This window comes from Helianthus annuus, chromosome 17 (genome assembly GCF_002127325.2).
Source record: "Helianthus annuus cultivar XRQ/B chromosome 17, HanXRQr2.0-SUNRISE, whole genome shotgun sequence".
Classification (NCBI taxonomy): Eukaryota; Viridiplantae; Streptophyta; class Magnoliopsida; order Asterales; family Asteraceae; genus Helianthus; species Helianthus annuus.
The window spans coordinates 68,481,345-68,501,043 of NC_035449.2; the positions used below are offsets into that span (position 1 = coordinate 68,481,345).

The window sequence follows — 19,699 nt, forward strand, 5'->3', positions numbered from 1 at the left end:
AGGGCAGTGCATGCCGAGGCCCAGTTAAAGGCCCAACTCTGTTACGTGAGCTATATCTCGCGAAAACAGTTTCATTTGTGAAACTAATCACCAAAACCAAAACCCTAGGACTTCTCTGAGCATCGGCAGCCTCCGTCTCTTTCCCGGATCCTCGCTAGTTCATCCCGTAATCGGTTAGTGTGTAATAATTGGAGTCGTTTGCTTGTAATACTGATTAGATTGTTTGTGTAAATGCTTGTTGACATAACTTAATTTCCTCTGACTGATTTATGATGACTGTCACGATGATTATTTGTATGTCGAGAATCAATTGTTAATAATAATTGTAATGGCGAATCTGATTACCCGCATGAGTTGATTAGAGCATAGAATGATAAACAGTAGGGTTAAATATTCGGTTAGTAATCCATGAGAATACACTACGCCAAATAGGGATACGGCCACACCAAAAAGTGTGACTATATGTCTTTTGCAACACGTATTTTTTTATGTCAAGTGTGACCAAAGCTCGAGTCATCGTAGGTATCATACGGCCACACACACTTTTTAGTGGTCGTAGAACTTAAAAGTGTGGCTAAAAGGTACCAACATTTTTTGTTAAAATCTAGTAGTTCCTCCATTAAGTGTGGCTAAAGGGTTGCAACAGCCACATGAATTTATTTTAAGTGTGACTGTTTCTATTGTATAGTCACATATATTTACTAAAAAATATATTTTAGCCACGTCAATTAAACAAAAGTGTGGCAAAAGGGTTTTTGTAATTAAACATTTTGTCTATTAAGTATGGCTAAAAGGTAGTAATGGTCACATGAATTTCTTGTAAGTGTAGCCGATTCTATTATTTAGTCACATGAGTTTATTGTACGGGTGGCTAAAAACTTTTACTAGTCACACGAAACACTTTTGTAATTTTAAATGTGGCAATTGTATAACCTTTGGTCACATGAACTTGTTGTAAGTGACCATTCCAATTATAGAGTCACTATAAACTTTGTATTAGACAAATCACTTAAAACAAAGTGTGGCAAAAAGCTTATTGTAATCAACCAAATGGTCCATTAAGTGTGGCTAAATGGTATTAGTGGCCACACGAATTTAATGTAAGTGTGGTTATTTTTATTATATAGTCACACGAATTTACTGTGAGTGTGGTTGTTTCTATCATAAAAGCCAGTTTCTGGTTTCCTTTTAAAAGATTGAAAACTAAAATCAGACAATTAGCATTCACCCTTTCACATCATCTTACATAACAAGTTAAATCAAGTCACCAACTAAAATACATTTTAACAAAATAATCCACAATAATAACAGTAGCACTAGAAGCAGGAACATAACTACTAAGCTGGAACTGCATAGTAAACAAAATAATCCACAATAATAACAGTAGCACTAGAAGCAGGAACATAACTACTAAGCTGGAACTGCATAGTAAACAAGTGTTTAGTCAACCGGAAACAACCGGGTCACCTCTATGCTGGTTGTTCCGACCCTGAACCAGCCGCTGGTGGTGTAGCCGGTACTGTTCTTGTGGACCCGTTGTCAGCCGATGGTGGCACGCCCCATCTGCCATCAGATTCAAGTGGCTCCAAAACATGAACGGTTCCATCAGAAAGCCCTAATGCAAGTTGATTTGGTTCTTGTGGATGAGCCGCAATCACCATGGGGTGCACGTTAAGGTTACTGACAATACATGAGTTTTTGTCAAACATCGAAAATCAAGATTTCTCAAAAGAACCAAACTGACATATATGTTTCGGTTATTAACTTATAACTTATTATACCTTGTAAGATACGCAAAGGGGTTAATCTTGCATCGAAGGCGAAGGTGCGAAGCGTTGAACACGCAGAAACTTGCGTATATCAGTTCACTATCGCATGAAAAGGTCGCATGCGATATCAGGGCTGAATTTTCACGTTGAATCCACTGAAAAACAAAAGATCAATTTAATATCTTACCACACTGTTACATTTATCATATATTATAAAGAAAATGAATAAAAATATTACCTGTTTTACGCATTCTCATTTTGTCGTTTCATAGATGGCGAGTTGAGTCTTGTGAACAAGAAGAAAATGGGTCTGATCATGATGAAACTGCACACGTGTGTCGGATTGTGGTGACGGTGTTCTACCTGGTGGGAGTTGAACGTATCGTGTCTTTTGTTTTTCCCATCCATCCGAACTCCATACGCGAATCTAGTTGATAAACAAAAATATCATAAATGTACATGAGTTTAAACAATCGAATTTTTCATGAACTTTACTAACCTGAGCATTAACACCAGATGAGACAAGCACATTTAGCACGTGAGAAAAGGAGAGGCCAGACATACGTTTGTCCTTTAAGCTTGCTTTTAACCTTCACAACAAAAATGGTATTCGTAATCTAAATCGAATTGTTGAGGCGAAAATTCAACACAAAAGTCAAAATCTAAGAGGACTGTTGGTCTGTCTGACCTCAAATGTCAAACAATAAGAAAACCGTCACCTTGAATGTCATCATATTGAACAAGGATATCTTTCCTCCAGATGCAGACATAACATACGGATCGTTTTTAGACAAAGCAAAGCACGCATCAAAATCCCACTTGAAGGTTGCCATAATTGCGGTGAAACGCCAGCTGTCGCTTGCAGTAAAAAACCCACATATAAAATCTATCGCGCTACAAACTTTTGGTTTAAAAATATTTTAATCACTATTCACCTTGCCACTTGAATTACGCTCGTTACGCTGCCATTTCCATAGCAAATGAATAGCATTTGATGCTAACGCTAAAAGAGCATTTCCCGAATTTGTATATATCAATCTTGATATCTGTAGATTCAACAAACAAACCCCACCATTAGTTCCGACACTATAAAAAAGAGCTGTATCATTATATAATAATATAATTATACCTTCGTTACTCTCATGTTCTCGGGGAGCTTCAGCAATCGACATTGCGAAGCTTCATTAATCTCCGATAGTTTCCAAATCTTTGATTTGTCGATTCTTCCACAATCCTAGGTTTCACACCCGGCAAGCTTCTCGCATCCCCGTTCTACATCCACCGTACTTTAATTACTAAACTGACACTCAGAATATGAAGTACGAATATCTAGTCAAAGTCAAACACGAGCACTAACCACTGCAGAGATGGATCCAACAGATGCAACCCGTTCTGCTAATGCCGCACTACTAGGAGCCGCAGCAGATAACGCGTTTATTGTAGGCTGCAATTTAAAATAACATAATTAGAGAATAAATAGTTATATAATAAACATAACAAACATCTAGAAAAATATAACATCTACCTTTGCAGCTTCAGGAGTTCTTGAGGCAGAACCATCAAACGAAAGATTTTCAAACGTTCGAGGTAACCGAAGTCCATCAGAATTTGCTAAAATTTTTATACCGTTATCTTGAGCAGAAACAGCCAAAAGAGCACCGTCTTTGTTAAAACGGATTCGTGGGCTTGCCTAATTAAGAACAATGATTGGTTGTAAGCAAGTTAAACAGTTTTGATTCTGTTTTTTGTTATGAAATAAGGCATTACCGGAAGACCTACATCAGCATCAACACTTGTCAAAAGTTGAACGTTATCCATATCCCAATATTTAATTAAAAACTCATCACCAGCTGCTAAAATCTGTTTTTTGTTGTATCAAACTGTACGACACCTAAAGATCGTTTACGGAAACCAAGATACGTTCGTTTAACCGCCCCTTCACTCTCGTTCCATTCGACAATGTGTGATTCCCCGTCTTTGATTGTCCCACATGAGAAAAGCCTGAAATGATTCCAAAACGTTAAAACTCGAAAAGTCGTTAAAAAAACCTTTAAGAACAGCGAGAACGTGTTGATGAACTTTGTTACGTCAGCACTGTATGCCATCGTAGTGCACCAACGACTGGGTGCTTCATAATCGACACGCGATCCCATGTTATCATATAACCATGCTTTTATCTTTCCATCAAGAGCCGTTGAAAATATAAACTGAATATTCTCTTTATAGTGAGGGCATACAGACTTACAGAGTAAACCGGAGCTTCATGGCCTTCAAAAGTGTACTTTTTTACACCAGTTGTTGCATCCCAAACCTATTAGTAGAATCAAAAAATGTTTATTATCATAATAAAAAAATTATTGGTTATAAATTGATGAGATGTTATACAAAACAAACCTTGATTGTTTTGTCATCCCCACAAGTTATCACACAAAGTTGCTTGTTTGGATTAGAGAATGCAAGATCGTTTGCTCCACCCACATGAGCATCAATCTTCAAACAAACGAAACAAATTAAACATGTGTCATTTTAACATTTTAATAATTTATACATGTTTCAGAAAGAAACTAAGTGTACCTCTACGTTTTGTCTCACGTCGTCACCTCCATGATATGAATATATTTGTACAATGTGCCTTGAATATGCAACTCCTGTACGTATAATAATAAATTAGTATACTTGATTATTTATCAAATACTACGTTATTTGGACTTACCGAACAGTGAACCATCTGGACTCCAGATTACACGGTTCACCGAGATAGCTGGATCTTTTACTAGAGCAGCCTGCATTCATGTAAAAAGATTAATTACTTTCATATGTGATTATGAAATTCAAGTCGAATATTTTGTTACATACTTGAAAAGGCATTGAACATGCACTAAGATTCCAAACTTTGAAATTTTTTAGAACCAGCTTTTCGCGTGAGCCTACTTCCCATAATCCGATATCTCCCACATTTGTTCCAACTGAAATATACAAAAAAAAAAAAGTCAACATCCTAACTTCAGGTCATGAAAAACGCTACGAAAAGACCTAACATATGATATACCTAAGAGTAATGTTTGTTGTAACCGTCGTATGAATCAGAAAAAAAATCACTAGGTTTAATTTCGAAAGGCGAGAACGATAACTGCAATTTCAGAAGAGATTATCAACTGTAATGCGAGCTTATACTTACTTCAGCCTCTATATTAGCTGTAATCGTAGTAGGAATCAGATTGAAAACCAACACTTCACGTGACTTTAACGTTTGAAAATCACCAGGTTTGATTTCGTGAATCAAGAGTGATAACCGCAATTGAAGTAGCGTTGTTTGAATCAGATAAAAAAAACTAACACATGTATGTGAGTTTAGCGTTTGATAATCACTAGGTTCGATTTCAAAAGGCGAAAAGTGATAACTACAATTGAAGAACAGATTCTCAACTGTCAAACTAGTTTCGACTAACTTCAACCTCGCTATCAGTTATAATCGCTGTATAAATCATATCAAAACCTAAAACATTCATGTAAATTTAGCGTTATATAATCACTACATTAGATTTTGAAAGCGAGAGTAATAACTAATTCAAAGTTACATATTCATCCATCAAACTCTGGTTCCAACTATCATACGTGTAATCGCTGTATTAATCATATGAAAACCTAACACATTCATGTGAATTTAGCGTTTGAAATCACTAGGTTTTGATTTCAAAATTCGAGAGTTATAAAAACTGAAATTCAAATAGAGATTATAAAATTGAAGATACCTGTGAGCCGTTGTGGCAGTAGCGGAAGCTGAAGGTATCTTTGCCATTGACGAAAGCGAAAGCTCTGGTTGTTCCACGATAGTTTGTTTGGAAGAAGAAAAGAAGTTTCTCCTTAGTAGCTTTTTTTACAAAAAAAAAAAAAAAAAAAGAGGTCATTTTAAAAAGTTATTTTGGTTTGCCAAACAAATTTAGGGAAGAAAATAGATGGAGAGGAATACTAAAAATTTTGGGGGGAGTTTGAAATTTGGAAGCGAAATTGGGTTGGAGGAAGTTTTTTAGGTGTGAAAATTTTCATGCTTCGCGTCGTTTTTCGCCGACATTGGTTCGGTTCATTATGATACTATTATGGTATTGATAACATACGAGCATTTAGTATAACAGCCCAAATAGATAAAAACGAATATATGTGCGAATACAACTTAATTTTGGATTAACTTTATACAAAATATGATAGTAGCACTTGACAATGATTTCACCAGTACTGTGTTATCCAGATATTAATTAATAGATAATAAACGAGCCGAGCCCGAGTCAAGCTTGAGCTTGAGCTTGAGAAAATATAAACGAGCTCGAGCCCGAGCTCTCATAAGTTAATCGAGCTCGGGCGCGGCTCGGCTCGTTTGCACCCCTAGAGTCAAATAAAATAAATATTTATATTAATTAAACATTGATTACTATTTACACTAAAAAAACTTGTTGTTAAAAAAAAAACTAAAAAAAAAACTTTACTAAAATGACTTCATCAACATTTAACGCTGACTTGAAGAAAAGACCAAATCATTGAGACAGTGATTTAATATAAGATTATCAATAGGAGATCAGATCTCTAAAGTGTATTAAGCTATTAATTCATTGAGGTACCTTGGATACGTAGGAAATACATAACTTAAAAATTATAAATAAAATTTATTATAACGCTTAATCGTTTAGAGGCAAATGTGTCACACCCTGTCTTTCCGGAAGCGTGGTTTATTTTGTTGTGACTTCTTAATACCATAGCTTAATCATAACAAAGCTATGTGAAAATAAAACCATGCAAGATCATCCATTGAATTAAGTTTTAAAACATAAGTAACACAACATTGTCTTAAGGCGTTGACTCATGCAACGGACACTACAACCTGATAACATAAAAACATTGTTTGAAAGACACAACACCAACATGAAATAAACGCAGTTTAAGGACTGTGACTCGTCCAGGTAAAAGTCACATCCCCTAAACTTGGATGACCTCGAAACTCTTATGCAGTAGGAAAATGTAGCATACCGCGCCAGATCTTTAGTTCCCTGAAATACATGTAAGTTGGAAAAATCAACAAAAATTGTTGAGCGAGTTCATGTGTAAGTGAGTAATAAAACCTTTGTATGTATAAAAATCCTGGTATGTAGCAGATAAGGAAAAAGAGATCACCAATGATTTGCAAGGACATGATCTAAGTAGTAACCCTCTTTACGCTAACCATACCATGTAAAAAGTACTTGTAATTAAAGTAACATGTATTTCACCCCCGCAGTTTAGAAAACTGAAAACAGTTAAGAGGAAAGGGGGACATGAACTCACAGTGGTGCGTCTCTAACAAGAAAATCTCCTGGTCAATCTGCTGTGCGACGACCTACACGTACTAACTTCTATTAAACGGACGGCCGTGCCTTACCTTAAGGTTTAATGTCTTTGGGAAATAGTTAGACAACTATTTCGTATGTACACTTCGTAATTATTTGGAAAATATTTTCCTTCCCAAGGATGGGGGCTTTAATACATGTGCGTTCGTGAATTTTCGTAATATATTATTAAGTCTCACTTAAAATATATTTCAATTCTTTCTCCAAATATAAATATTTTTCCCAAAAATATTATATTTTATTACATATAATTCTTCCCAAAATAATACCTTTGTCAAAATACGCGTTCACTAGTATTTTTCCGAAAATACGTAAGTTACGTTTAAAGATCGGGTGGTATTAATAATGCCGTTGTAACTTAATATTTATTGTGAAGGCGTGCGTATTATTTTGGAGTCGTTAACATTCGGTAATATTATTTTTACCCTAAAAATAATATTTGTATATTTCACAAAATAATCATAAAAATCTCACAAGTGTTGTTGTGAAAAATATATACTAAATATATATTTATCAAGTTTTATTTTGTGAAAATCCCACCTCCGACACTTAGAAATTTTGTAATAAAATCATAGCGAAATTTATTTGGGAAAAATAAGTTAAAAATTATATTCATAACACTTGTGATAAAAATATTTCCAAGTGTTAGATTTTGGAAAAATTTCACCAGAGTTTCCCCTGTAACTGGAGGTGGCCACGCTTTCAAGCGTATCATTTTCTTTTCAAAAATCCAATCAACAATGTTCCTAACATCAATAAACAACGTTTCAACATCAAACTAGTTCAAAAATATCACAAACACATGAACTTGTGGGTAGTGTAAAAGTGTAGTAACTTTCATTATTTTTAGTAGATCTTTCTATAAATAAACTCGGTTTCTCACGAATCTTGTTCTTTCAGAAAATGCATTTGTACATCTTCTTGTCAAATATTACAAAAAACAATTTTTTTGTTAAAATTCTTTGTCACACGAGTGTCTACACACTTGTGTGTTTACAAAAATCACCTTTGTTTAGGAAAGATCCGGCTTTAAAAATATGATTTCTTTTGACACTTGGTCCTTCGAAAATACCACTTGTGGATCCTTAGATCTACTAGTTTAGAACTCCATTTCATAAGAAAAATTGTTTTTACACAAGTTCATGTTTATGTTGGAAAGGGTTCGTCATCTAGAAACTTTACGACTAAACATAAGGCTAGTTCATGTTTCGTGAACATGATCTAGCGGGGTTTGATGACAATCCATTCCCATACTAGCAATCAACAACAATAAATAATCATAATAAAACTAGATTTATAAGTTTTACACTATTATTTACTTATTAACCACTTTGTTTATTTTTTTTTTTTTTTGTAGACTTTAAACTTGATCTCTAGTGTTTATGATTTTTTCCCAAGTGTTGTGAATGTTATGTTAGATATATGTTGTTACTTATAGGTCATATCTTTCTAATTATCCAAAGGTCATTGTGTCAAGAAGATATTAGGCCAAGTGATTAAAATAATCAATTCTTGTAAGTGTTTGTCTCCCTTGCTAACCGAGTTCGGTTATGGGGGTTCCCATGGTTGCTTTTCAACTAAATAGGTTAGTATTAGTTATGTTAAGTTAGAGGGTTAAGACTAGTTACTAGTGTGTTGTAATTTATAACGGGTGTTAGGGTACTCGGGGACCCTAACTAGCTCAGAAAAAGAAAAATAATGTTGATGTCAATATTTTTATGTCCCGGGTTAATTCCGGTTGTTCGGTTGGATACTGATCCGTTAAAGTGCTTAACAAAGCTTTAAAGTGTCGTTAATATTATTTTTAGTGACACAAAGAGTTCCCGACACTTTAGAAAGTGTCTAGTATTATTTTTCCGCATTTTTGCACTTTACTAATTAGCTAAAATGCTGAATTTTTGGGTTAAAGTGCAGAATTTTGTTTTTAAATCATATTTTGGCACATCCGGTCACTATAATTATCACCTAGTGACGCAGTTCTACAACCCTCATTTCCCTACACTCTCTACTAGTGTAGTAAACTATTCCCGGCTCATACAGGCCTTAGAGGCAGTACCTGCCTGGTGCTGGCTATGTCAGCACGTTTACTGGGTTATCCGTTTATTGTGCTACTGTGCTTTTGTGCATCATGTTTGTCACTAAAGTTCTGTATGTAAATAATAGAGTGACAGCAAATAAAGTATGATGCAAGTATGTGCATGTATCAGTATTCAAGTAGCAGTTTATCCACAATTTCAAACAAGCACAATAATTAAGCAGTAATTAAATATTAATTAAGTCGTACGGATACCTGATTTGGTGAGGGTTGTCACATTCTCCCCCCGTTAGAAAAATTTTGTCCCGAGATTTTAAGTTCTGCTTCTAATTGCAGGTGTCTTGGGAAATAAGTGGGGGTATTTCTCTTTCATTCGGTCCTCACGCTCCCAGGTGTATTCAGGACCATGTCTTGCGTTCCAACGAACTTTGACGAGCTTGACATTGCTCCGGCGGGTTTTGTTCACTTTCCAATCCGTAACCTCAACAGGTTCTTCCACAAAATGGAGCGTGTCGTCAACATGAATCTCATCGGTGGGAATGACAACGGTATCTTGAGTTGGACTTTTCTTCAAATTTGATACATGAAATGTACCGTGAACACCATTTAGTTCGGCCGGTAAATCCAACTTGTATGCTACTAACCAATTCTTTCCAGAATTCTGAACGGACCAATATTCCACGGATTCAACTTTCCATGCTTCCCGAAGCGTGCCACACCCTTCCAGGGTGATACCTATAACAAAACCATATCACCTATCTCAAACTCTAGAGGTTTCCTTCTTCGGTCCGCATAACATTTCTGACGATCACGAGCCGCCTTGATGCGATCTCGAATCTGTGCGATCTTATCTGTGGTTTCCTGTACCACATCAGGACCAACCAATTGTCTATCACCTGCATCAGACCAACAAAGCGGTGATCTGCACTTGCGGCCATATAGAGCTTCAAATGGCGCGGCACCAATACTGGTGTGGTAGCTGTTGTTATACGAAAATTCGACCAATGGCAAATGCTTATCCCAGCTACCGCCCAAATCCATAACACATGCTCTCAGCATATCTTCCAAAGTCTGTATCGTTCGCTCGCTTTGTCCGTTGGTCTGTGGGTGAAATGCAGTGCTCAGATTCAATTGTGAGCCAAAAGCTTCTTGGAAGGATTGCCAATTCCTTGATACGAACCTTCCGTCTCTATCATAGATGATCGAGAGAGGTACTCCATGGCGTGTAACAATTTCTCTCATGTAAATTTCAGCCAACTTGCTCGTATTATCCTTCTCCCTGATAGGTAAGAAGTGCGCAGACTTCATTAATCGGTCCACTATTACCCAAATAGTGTCATGACCTCTTGGCGTTCTAGGCAACTTTGTAATAAAATCCATTGAAATTTGTTCCCATTTCCATTTGGGAATCTCAGGTTGTTGCAGAAGTCCTGAAGGCTTCTGGTATTCAGCTTTAACCTTGGCGCACGTTAAGCATTTGCTCACATAAACAGCAACGTCGCCTTTCATCGTAGGCCACCAATAATAATCTTTAAGATCCTGGTACATCTTGTCCTCTCCTGGATGGATAGAGTACCGTGATTTGTGTGCCTCATCGAAAATAACCTTTCTTAAATCACCGAACAAAGGAACCCAAATCCTTTTCATGAAACATAACGTTCCTTCCTCGTTTGGCACCAATTGCTTCTCCATCCCACGGAGATATTCTTCTTCAAGGTTTCTTTCCTTAAGAGCTTCTTTCTGCGCGGCACGAATGCGCAAGGAAAGATCGGTTTGGATAATCATCTCTAAAGCCCTAACCCTTATGGGCTTGATCCTTTCTTTTCGACTTAGGGCGTCGGCGACCACATTCGCCTTCCCTGGATGATACTTTATCTCGTAGTCGTAATCGTTCAACAACTCAACCCAACGTCTCTGTCTCGTATTCAACGCCTTCTGGTTGAATATGTGTTGTAGGCTCTTATGATCTGTGAAGATTGTACATTTTGTACCATATAGGTAGTGTCTCCAGATCTTTAAAGCAAATACCACTGCGCCGAGTTCCAAATCATGCGTGGTATAGTTCTTTTCATGCACCTTCAGTTGACGCGATGCGTAAGCTATAACCTTCTGGCGTTGCATCAACAGGCAACCCAAACCTTGGCGTGAGGCGTCACAGTATACCACAAAATCGTCTGTACCTTCTGGTAGTGCTAAGATCGGCGCATTGCAGAGCTTATCCTTCAATAGCTGGAACGCTTCTTCCTGTTTGATTCCCCAATCAAACTTCTTATCTTTCTGTGTGAGGAGCGTCAATGGTTGAGCGATCTTTGAAAAATCCTCAATGAACCTTCGATAGTAGCCAGCCAAAACCAAGAATTGTCGAATCTCGGTTGGCGTCTTTGGCGTCTCCCAATTCTTGGTCGCTTCGATCTTGGTGGGGTCCACATGAATCCCATCTCCATTTACCACATGTCCAAGGAATTGGACTTCGCGTAGCCAAAACTCGCACTTAGAGAACTTGGCATACAACTGTTCCTTCTTCAGCAGCTCCAAAATAGCTCTTAGATGCTGTTCGTGCTCAGCCTTTGTCTTTGAGTAACTCAAAATGTCGTCGATAAACACAATCACGAACTTATCCAAATACGGCTTGCAAACTCTGTTCATCAAATCCATGAAAACTGCAGGCGCGTTTGTCAACCCAAACGGCATAACTAGGAACTCGTAGTGTCCATAACGAGTTCTGAAGGCTGTCTTAGGGATACTTTCCTCTTGTATCCTTAACTGATGGTATCCAGATCGCAAATCGATCTTCGAGTAAAAGTTTGAACCTTGTAGCTGATCGAATAAATCATCGATTCTTGGCAGAGGGTATCTATTCTTGATCGTCAGCTTATTCAACTCCCGGTAGTCGATACACATTCGAAAACTACTGTCCTTCTTCTTGACAAACGGGACCGGAGCTCCCCAAGGCGAGAAGCTTGGTCCGATGAATCCTTTGTCTAACAACTCTTGAAGTTGTGTCGACAATTCTTGCATTTCTGAAGGTGCAAGTCTGTAAGGTGCCTTAGCCACAGGCGCGGCGCCTGGAACTAAGTCGATGCGGAACTCCACTTGCCTCTGAGGTGGCAATCCAGGCAAGTCCTCTGGGAAGACTTCTGGATATTCCCTCACGACAGGGATGTCTTTGATTTTCGGCTCAACAGCTTTCTTATCTACAATGTGTGCCAGGAAGGCAGCACATCCCTTCTGCAAACACTTTCGCACTTTCAAGCAACTGATAATTCTTAACGGTGTATCACACTTCTCTCATGAACCACAATTGTCTCACCATCTTCGGTTGGGATGCGAACGACCTTTTCGTGACAAACAATCTCCGCCTTGTTGCTCGATAACCAATCCATTCCTACTACCACGTCGAAGCTCCCTAGCTGGACTGGTAGTAGATCCAAAGCAAACTCACGCTCTCCCAACTCGATTACACAACCTCTGACCACTTCATTGGCTTCTACTAACTTTCCATTAGCCAATTCAATTGAGTATGGGATATCTAATTTACTAGCGGCTAACCCAAGCATATTCTTAAACTCTAACGATACGAAGCTATAATCGGCACCAGTATCAAATAAAACGGATGCATAGCGTTGGTTTACAGGGAACGTACCAGTAACGACATTGGGATCCTGGCGCGCTTCCCTTGCTTCGATATTGAAAACTCTTCCACGGGCTTGGTTCAGTTCTGGGCAGTTCCTCTTATAGTGCCCAATATCACCACAGCTAAAGCATCCAGGTCTTTGCCCGTTTCCACCTCCATTCCCAGCTTGATTGTTGTTCTGATTACGGTTCGCATTACCAGCCTGATTCGCATTGTTGCCACGATTTCCATTTCCTCCATTGTTTCCTTGTGGGCGATTTCCATTTCCACCCCGGTTATTGTTTCTATTTCCAAATCCTCCTTGGCCTCCCCGACCAACAGTGGCCCAACATGAATCCTTCGAGTGGCCAGTTTTCCCACAAGCTTCACATACTTTTAAACCACATCGGCCAGAATGGTGGCGCTGGCAGGTGTTGCACTTGGGAGCACTTGGGATGGGTACCCACATATCCCTTTCCTTTCCTACCAGTACCAGCTGTAGCTTGAGCTGGCGTGCTTGGTTCTCCTTTCTTAACAACCCCACTAGCGCCTTGCTTGAAGTTCGAGAACTTTCTTTTGTTACCTCCGGACGACTCGACATGAGTCTCTTTCTTCTTTGGCTCAGCATCAGAAAACTTGTTTAGGCGGATAGCCTCCTCAGTGAGAGCCACGCTCAGATCAATTACCTCAGTAATTGTTGCAGGCTTGGATGAGGTCACCATACTTATGATTTGAGGAGCTAAACCCCAAATGAAGCGCTCAATCCGCTTGAATTCTGGTGTGACCATATAAGGTACCACATGTGACAGGTCGTGAAACCTCTGAACATACTCTACGATTTTCGGACCTTCCATCTTCAAATGCCAAAATTCAGTTTCCAACTTTTATATCTCCGCACGTGAACAGTACTTTCTGCGCATGAGCTCTTTCAGCTCGCTCTATGTCATTGCGTATGCAGCGGCTTCACCAAGTGTTTGGACTTGTAAATTCCACCATGACAGGGCTCCGTCCACGAATAGCCCAGAGATGTAAGTAACTTGCTGGTCTGGAGCGCATTTGCTCATGCGGAGAACTGACTCTGTCTTTTCGGCCCAACGAACAAAAGCAACAGCACCTCCGGTGTCGTCAAAGTTTACAGGTTTGCAGTCTAGGAACTGCTTGTAGGTGCACCCTGCACATACGTTACAACATATGAATGGCATTAGCAACCTTGCTAGAGATATCCAATTGTATCATGGTATGTCTTAATGACTTAGTATTACCATGAGGCGGATTGTTGTTGCCGGTATTGCCAGAATTACTTCCGCTAGTTCCTCCTTGAGAGGCGGCGTACTGTGCGATGGCAGCAGCGATGACTTGCTGAAGCTCTGCCTCATTGGTAGGCATTGGCGTTTGACGTCTCGGCGGCATCTTCTAAACGATGCGTTCACGTGGGTCAGGCCATAGTAAAGCGTACGTATATAATAATAGTAATAGTACATAACATCTCATGTTATAAATAGACCAATCACATAACATCCCATGTTACAATTATATCAATCACACAACATCCCATGTTATAAATATATCCATCACACAACATCCCATGTCATAAAACATAAATAATCAATCAAACATCATATTTGATGAGAATACTGCGATTGCATTGCCATAAATCGAGACCACATGGTAAAGTGTACAAGTACATAATAGTGTCATAGAACATCAACGACTAAGGGCTACATCACCCCAGTCCAAAACTATATCAAATCAGTGTCAATACATCCATATACATGTCAACAAAAGTCAGAATCAGGGTGCAGTATCCAAAAAGCTGTGCGGTCAGAGCAATCGCCGTCTTCTCACCAAAGTCCACCCATGCTGTACAAGGTCGCCCTACACTGATGGCGGTGCAGGAGGGGGAAAATGGGAATAGAACAAACGACGCAAATGGAGCCAGTCCTCCTCCATGGCTCTCTGGGAACGCAACCAGGACGCCATCTGCTGCTCTAGTGCCAAAAGGCGTGCAGCAGAGTCCGGTGGCAACGGTCGAGGGGGCTGCGAAGTAGCACGGTGAGTCTGACCCTGACACTGGCACGGCGGTGGCTGGGCTCTCTCGAGCTCCTGTATACGCCGTGTGAGTGCCTCCTGCTGGACAACAAACGACATAAGAATGTCCTCAATAGAATACCCCATATGGAAAGGATGGTAGGGGTCGGATGGCAGCATAATAGGTGGTGACGTCCAGAGAAATGGCTCACTGGCTGGATCGAAAGGTGGCACAGAGAATGGAGGAACAGGGGGAATAGCAGAAGAAAACTGTGGTATAACTGGGATAGATGCCGGCACATGTCCAAAGGGATGAGCCGAGGAACCCTCTCCAGGTCGCGATGGCGGAGTAATCTGACGGAACATAACAGGTAAGTCGGTGTGGTGAACACTGGTAGTATGAACGGGATGCATAGGAACCTCAGGAGGAACTGACACAGGGGCTGGAACGGGTGTAACTGGTACCACAAAAGGCAGGTACTCATCATCAGCATCAATCCACCCATTCCGGGTGTGCGCATAACGGGGGTCAATATGAGTCGCAAAGAGTGCATGGTCGGGCTCCAATGGAACAGGGTCATGAAGAGGAGCGACAACAACAGGCTCAGCGGGTATATCGGCAATGTGAGGGGCATCAACCTGAGCATCAACGGCATGCTCACCCTCCAATAGTGGAGCAACAATAGGGTGATCATCGACAGGTAGATCAGCAATCACAGGATCAACAATGGGTACATCAGCATGAATAGGGTCATGCTCGAACACGGGATCTGGAGCAACTACTGGCTCGGGGGCCACAACAGGCTCCGGGTCGTCAAACTCCATCTCGAAATCTGCGGGATCAGCGAACATGGGAAAAACAGGGTCAACAGGGTCCTCCATGGGCTGATCTAGGTGAACAAACTCAATATCATGATCGGGATCAAAACCGGGAGGGAAAACAGGGTCAGAATCATCATCAAGGTCATGATCGATCGCAAAGCTCGGGGCAGGGGCGGGTGCAACGAACAATGCTCTATCAGGGTCTGAATCATGAGAATAGTGCTGCACTCCCTGCGCATGTGACGGTGCAGATGCCATAGACTCAAAGGAGTCTGGGACGGGTGAATGAACAGGTGACTCCTCAGCAGGAGCATCTGCGAGCAACAAAAGACCGCCGTCGGCTAGAAGGGCCTCGCCCTCAATATCATCCTCTAGGGGCTCGTCATCAAACAAATCGACGTCGTCATCAGCGTCGGCGTCGAGGAGTATGTCAAGAGCAGGGTAAGCAGCAAGAGGTATAGGGGCAGGGATCTCCACTAGCGGTAAGTCCCCGACAAAAGGGCCATCAGCGGGCTCGTCGACAGTATCGGGTAGCGCGAAGGGCTGAAAATCATCCTCATCCGTGCTGGTAACATCTAAAGTGTGTGCCTCATGCTCCGATGATACTCGGTCGTCTGATACGATGGGCATAGGACCCGTAGTGTCCGACTCACCAATGCCTGATGAATCCATGGTGTCTGTAACACAAACACAAATATGCACAAATAATCAATCATACAATCAGATAAACACATTAGTCCCCAATTAAGCAATCAAATAGTTCTCCTAGTCCCACTAGCCTCACAGCCTCCCAGACTGATCTTCCTAGTCCCACTAGCCTCCCAGCCTCCCAGACTGCTCTTACTAGTCCCACTAGCCTCCCAGCCTCCTAGACTGCTCTTCCTAGTCCCACTAGCCTCCCAGCCTCCCAGACTGCTCTTCCTAGTCCCACTAGCCAATTCTCCCAGCCTCCCAGACTGACTCCCTAGTCCCACTAGACAACTACCTCGGTCTCCCAGATCGAGCCTCGGCCTCCCAGACCGAGCCTTAGCCTCCCAGACTGAGCCTATAAATAATAAATAAAATGTGCTCAACATTTGTTTATAAAAACGTTTTGGATCTGGACTTAAGTGGTATGCAGTGTAAAAATGTTTTCATGAGAGCCCTAGTGATCATAGTCTAGACTCGAGAAGGAATCCTAGTTCGCTATGATCAGAGCTCTGATACCAAGCTTTCACACCCTGGCTTTGCGGAAGCGTGGTTTATTTTGGTGTGACTTCTTAATACCAAAGCTTAATCATAACAAAGCTATATGAAAATAAAACCATGCAAGATCATCCATTGAATTAAGTTTTAAAACATAAATAACACAACATTGTCTTAAGGCGTTGACTCATGCAACGGACACTACAACCTGATAACATAAAAACATTGTTTGAAAGACACAACACCAACATGAAATAAACGCAGTTTAAGGACTGTGACTCGTCCAGGTAAAAGTCACATCCCCTAAACTTGGATGACCTCGAAACTCTTATGCAGCGGGAAAACGTAGCATACCGCGCCAGATCTTTAGTTCCCTGAAATACATGTAAGTTGGAAAAATCAACAAAAATTGTTGAGCGAGTTCATGTGTAAGTGAGTAATAAAACCTTTGTATGTATAAAAATCCTGGTATGTAGCAGATAAGGAAAAAGAGATCACCAATGGTTTGCAAGGCCATTGATATGTGTGAAGTGCAAGTAGGAAGACTCAAACCTTGCGGATTTTGCGTTGGGCACAAAGTCACCCCAAGGTCCGTTCTGCTGGGCCTGGGGCTGGGCTCGCTACACCCAGATAGATCTACCGCTACTGTCCCTCGGTCCTACAATGAGGATTAATGGCCTCAAGTTGCGCCTACCCACTCACATGATCTAAGTAGTAACCCTCCTTACGCTAACCATACCATGTAAAAAGTACTTGTAATCAAAGTAACATGTATTTCACCCCCGCAGTTTAGAAAACTGAAAACAGTTAAGAGGAAAGGGGGAAATGAACTCACAGTGGTGCGTCTCTAACAAGAAAATCTCCTTGTCAATCTGCTGTACGACGACCTACACGTACTAACTTCTATTACACGGACGGCCGTGCCTTAGCTTAAGGTTTAATGTCTTTGGGAAATAGTTAGACAACTATTTCGTATGTACACTTCGTAATTATTTGGAAAATATTTTCCTTCCCAAGGATAGGGGCTTTAATACATGTGCGTTCGTGAATTTTCGTAATATATTATTAAGTCTCACTTAAAATATATTTCAATTCTTTCTCCAAAATATAAATATTTTTCCCAAAAATATTATATTTTATTACATATAATTCTTCCCAAAATAATACCTTTGTCAAAATACGCGTTCACTAGTATTTTTCCGAAAATGCGTAAGTTACGTTTAAAGATCGGGTGGTATTAATAATACCGTTGTAACTTAATATTTATTGTGAAGGCGTTCGTATTATTTTGGAGTCGTTAACATTCGGTAATATTATTTTTACCCTAAAAATAATATTTGTATAGTTCACAAAATAATCATAAAAATCTCACAAGTGTTGTTATGAAAAATATATACTAAATATATATTTATCAAGTTTTATTTTGTGAAAATCCCACCTCCGACACTTAGAAATTTTGTAATAAAATCATGGCGAAATTTATTTGGGAAAAATAAGTTAAAAATTATATTCATAACACTTGTGATAAAAATATTTCCAAGTGTTAGATTTTGGAAAAATTTCGCCAGAGTTTCCCCTGTAACTGGAGGTGGCCACGCTTTCAAGCGTATCATTTTCTTTTCAAAAATCCAATCAACAATGTTCCTAACATCAATAAACAACGTTTCAACATCAAACTAGTTCAAAAATATCACAAACACATGAACTTGTGGGTAGTGTAAAAGTGTAGTAACTTTCATTATTTTTAGTAGATCTTTCTATAAATAAACTCGGTTTCTCACGAATCTTGTTCTTTCAGAAAATGCATTTGTACATCTTCTTGTCAAATATTACAAAAAACAATTTTTTTGTTAAAACTCTTTGTCACACGAGTGTCTACACACTTGTGTGTTTACAAAAACCACCTTTGTTTAGGAAAGAACCGGCTTTAAAAATATGATTTCTTTTGACACTTGGTCCTTCGAAAATACCACTTGTGGATCCTTAGATCTACTAGTTTAGAACTCTATTTCATAAGAAAATTTGTTTTTACACAAGTTCATGTTTATGTTGGAAAGGGTTCGTCATCTAGAAACTTTACGACTAAACATAAGGCTAGTTCATGTTTCGTGAACATGATCTAGCGGGGTTTGATGACGATCCATTCCCATACTAGCAATCAACAACAATAAATAATCATAATAAAACTAGATTTATAAGTTTTACACTATTATTTACTTATTAACCACTTTGTTTATTATTTTTTTTTGTAGACTTTAAACTTGATCTCTATTGTTTATGATTTTTGTCCGTTAAATCTTTTATTAACCACTTTAGAATAGAACAATAGGGTGTTTAGAGTCACTTACTACTAGCTCAAGGCTTGGGAAGAAACTAGTCGAAAAATAGGTGGTTAAAAGCACCGTAGAGAGGTCCTTGGCACATCTGGTCACTATAATTATCACCTAGTGACGCAGTTCTACAACCCTCATTTCCCTACACTCTCTACTAGTGTAGTAAACTATTCCCGGCTCATACAGGCCTTAGAGGCAGTACCTGCCTGGTGTTGGCTATGTCAGCACGTTTACTGGGTTATCCGTTTATTGTGCTACTGTGATTTTGTGCATCATGTTTGTCACTAAAGTTCTGTATGTAAATAATAGAGTGACAGCAAATAAAGTATGATGCAAGTATGTGCATGTATGTGCATGTATCAGTATTCAAGTAGCAGTTTATCAATTTTAAACAAGCACAATAATTAAGCAGTAATTAAATATTAATTAAGTCGTACGGATACCTGATTTGGTGAGGGTTGTCACAAGTCTGAATCATTAAGTGTTGAAATAGTAAGAAGTCTGAACCATTGTCCATTGTGATCCATTAAGTCCCAATA

The 19,699-nt window shown here is 39.5% G+C and overlaps 1 pseudogene; it reads right to left on the reverse strand.

The window, feature by feature from the left end:
* Positions 1–1,196: 1,196 nt before the first annotated feature.
* The window catches only part of LOC110924383, a 32,961-nt pseudogene continuing 14,458 nt past the window's right edge, over positions 1,197–19,699 (reverse strand).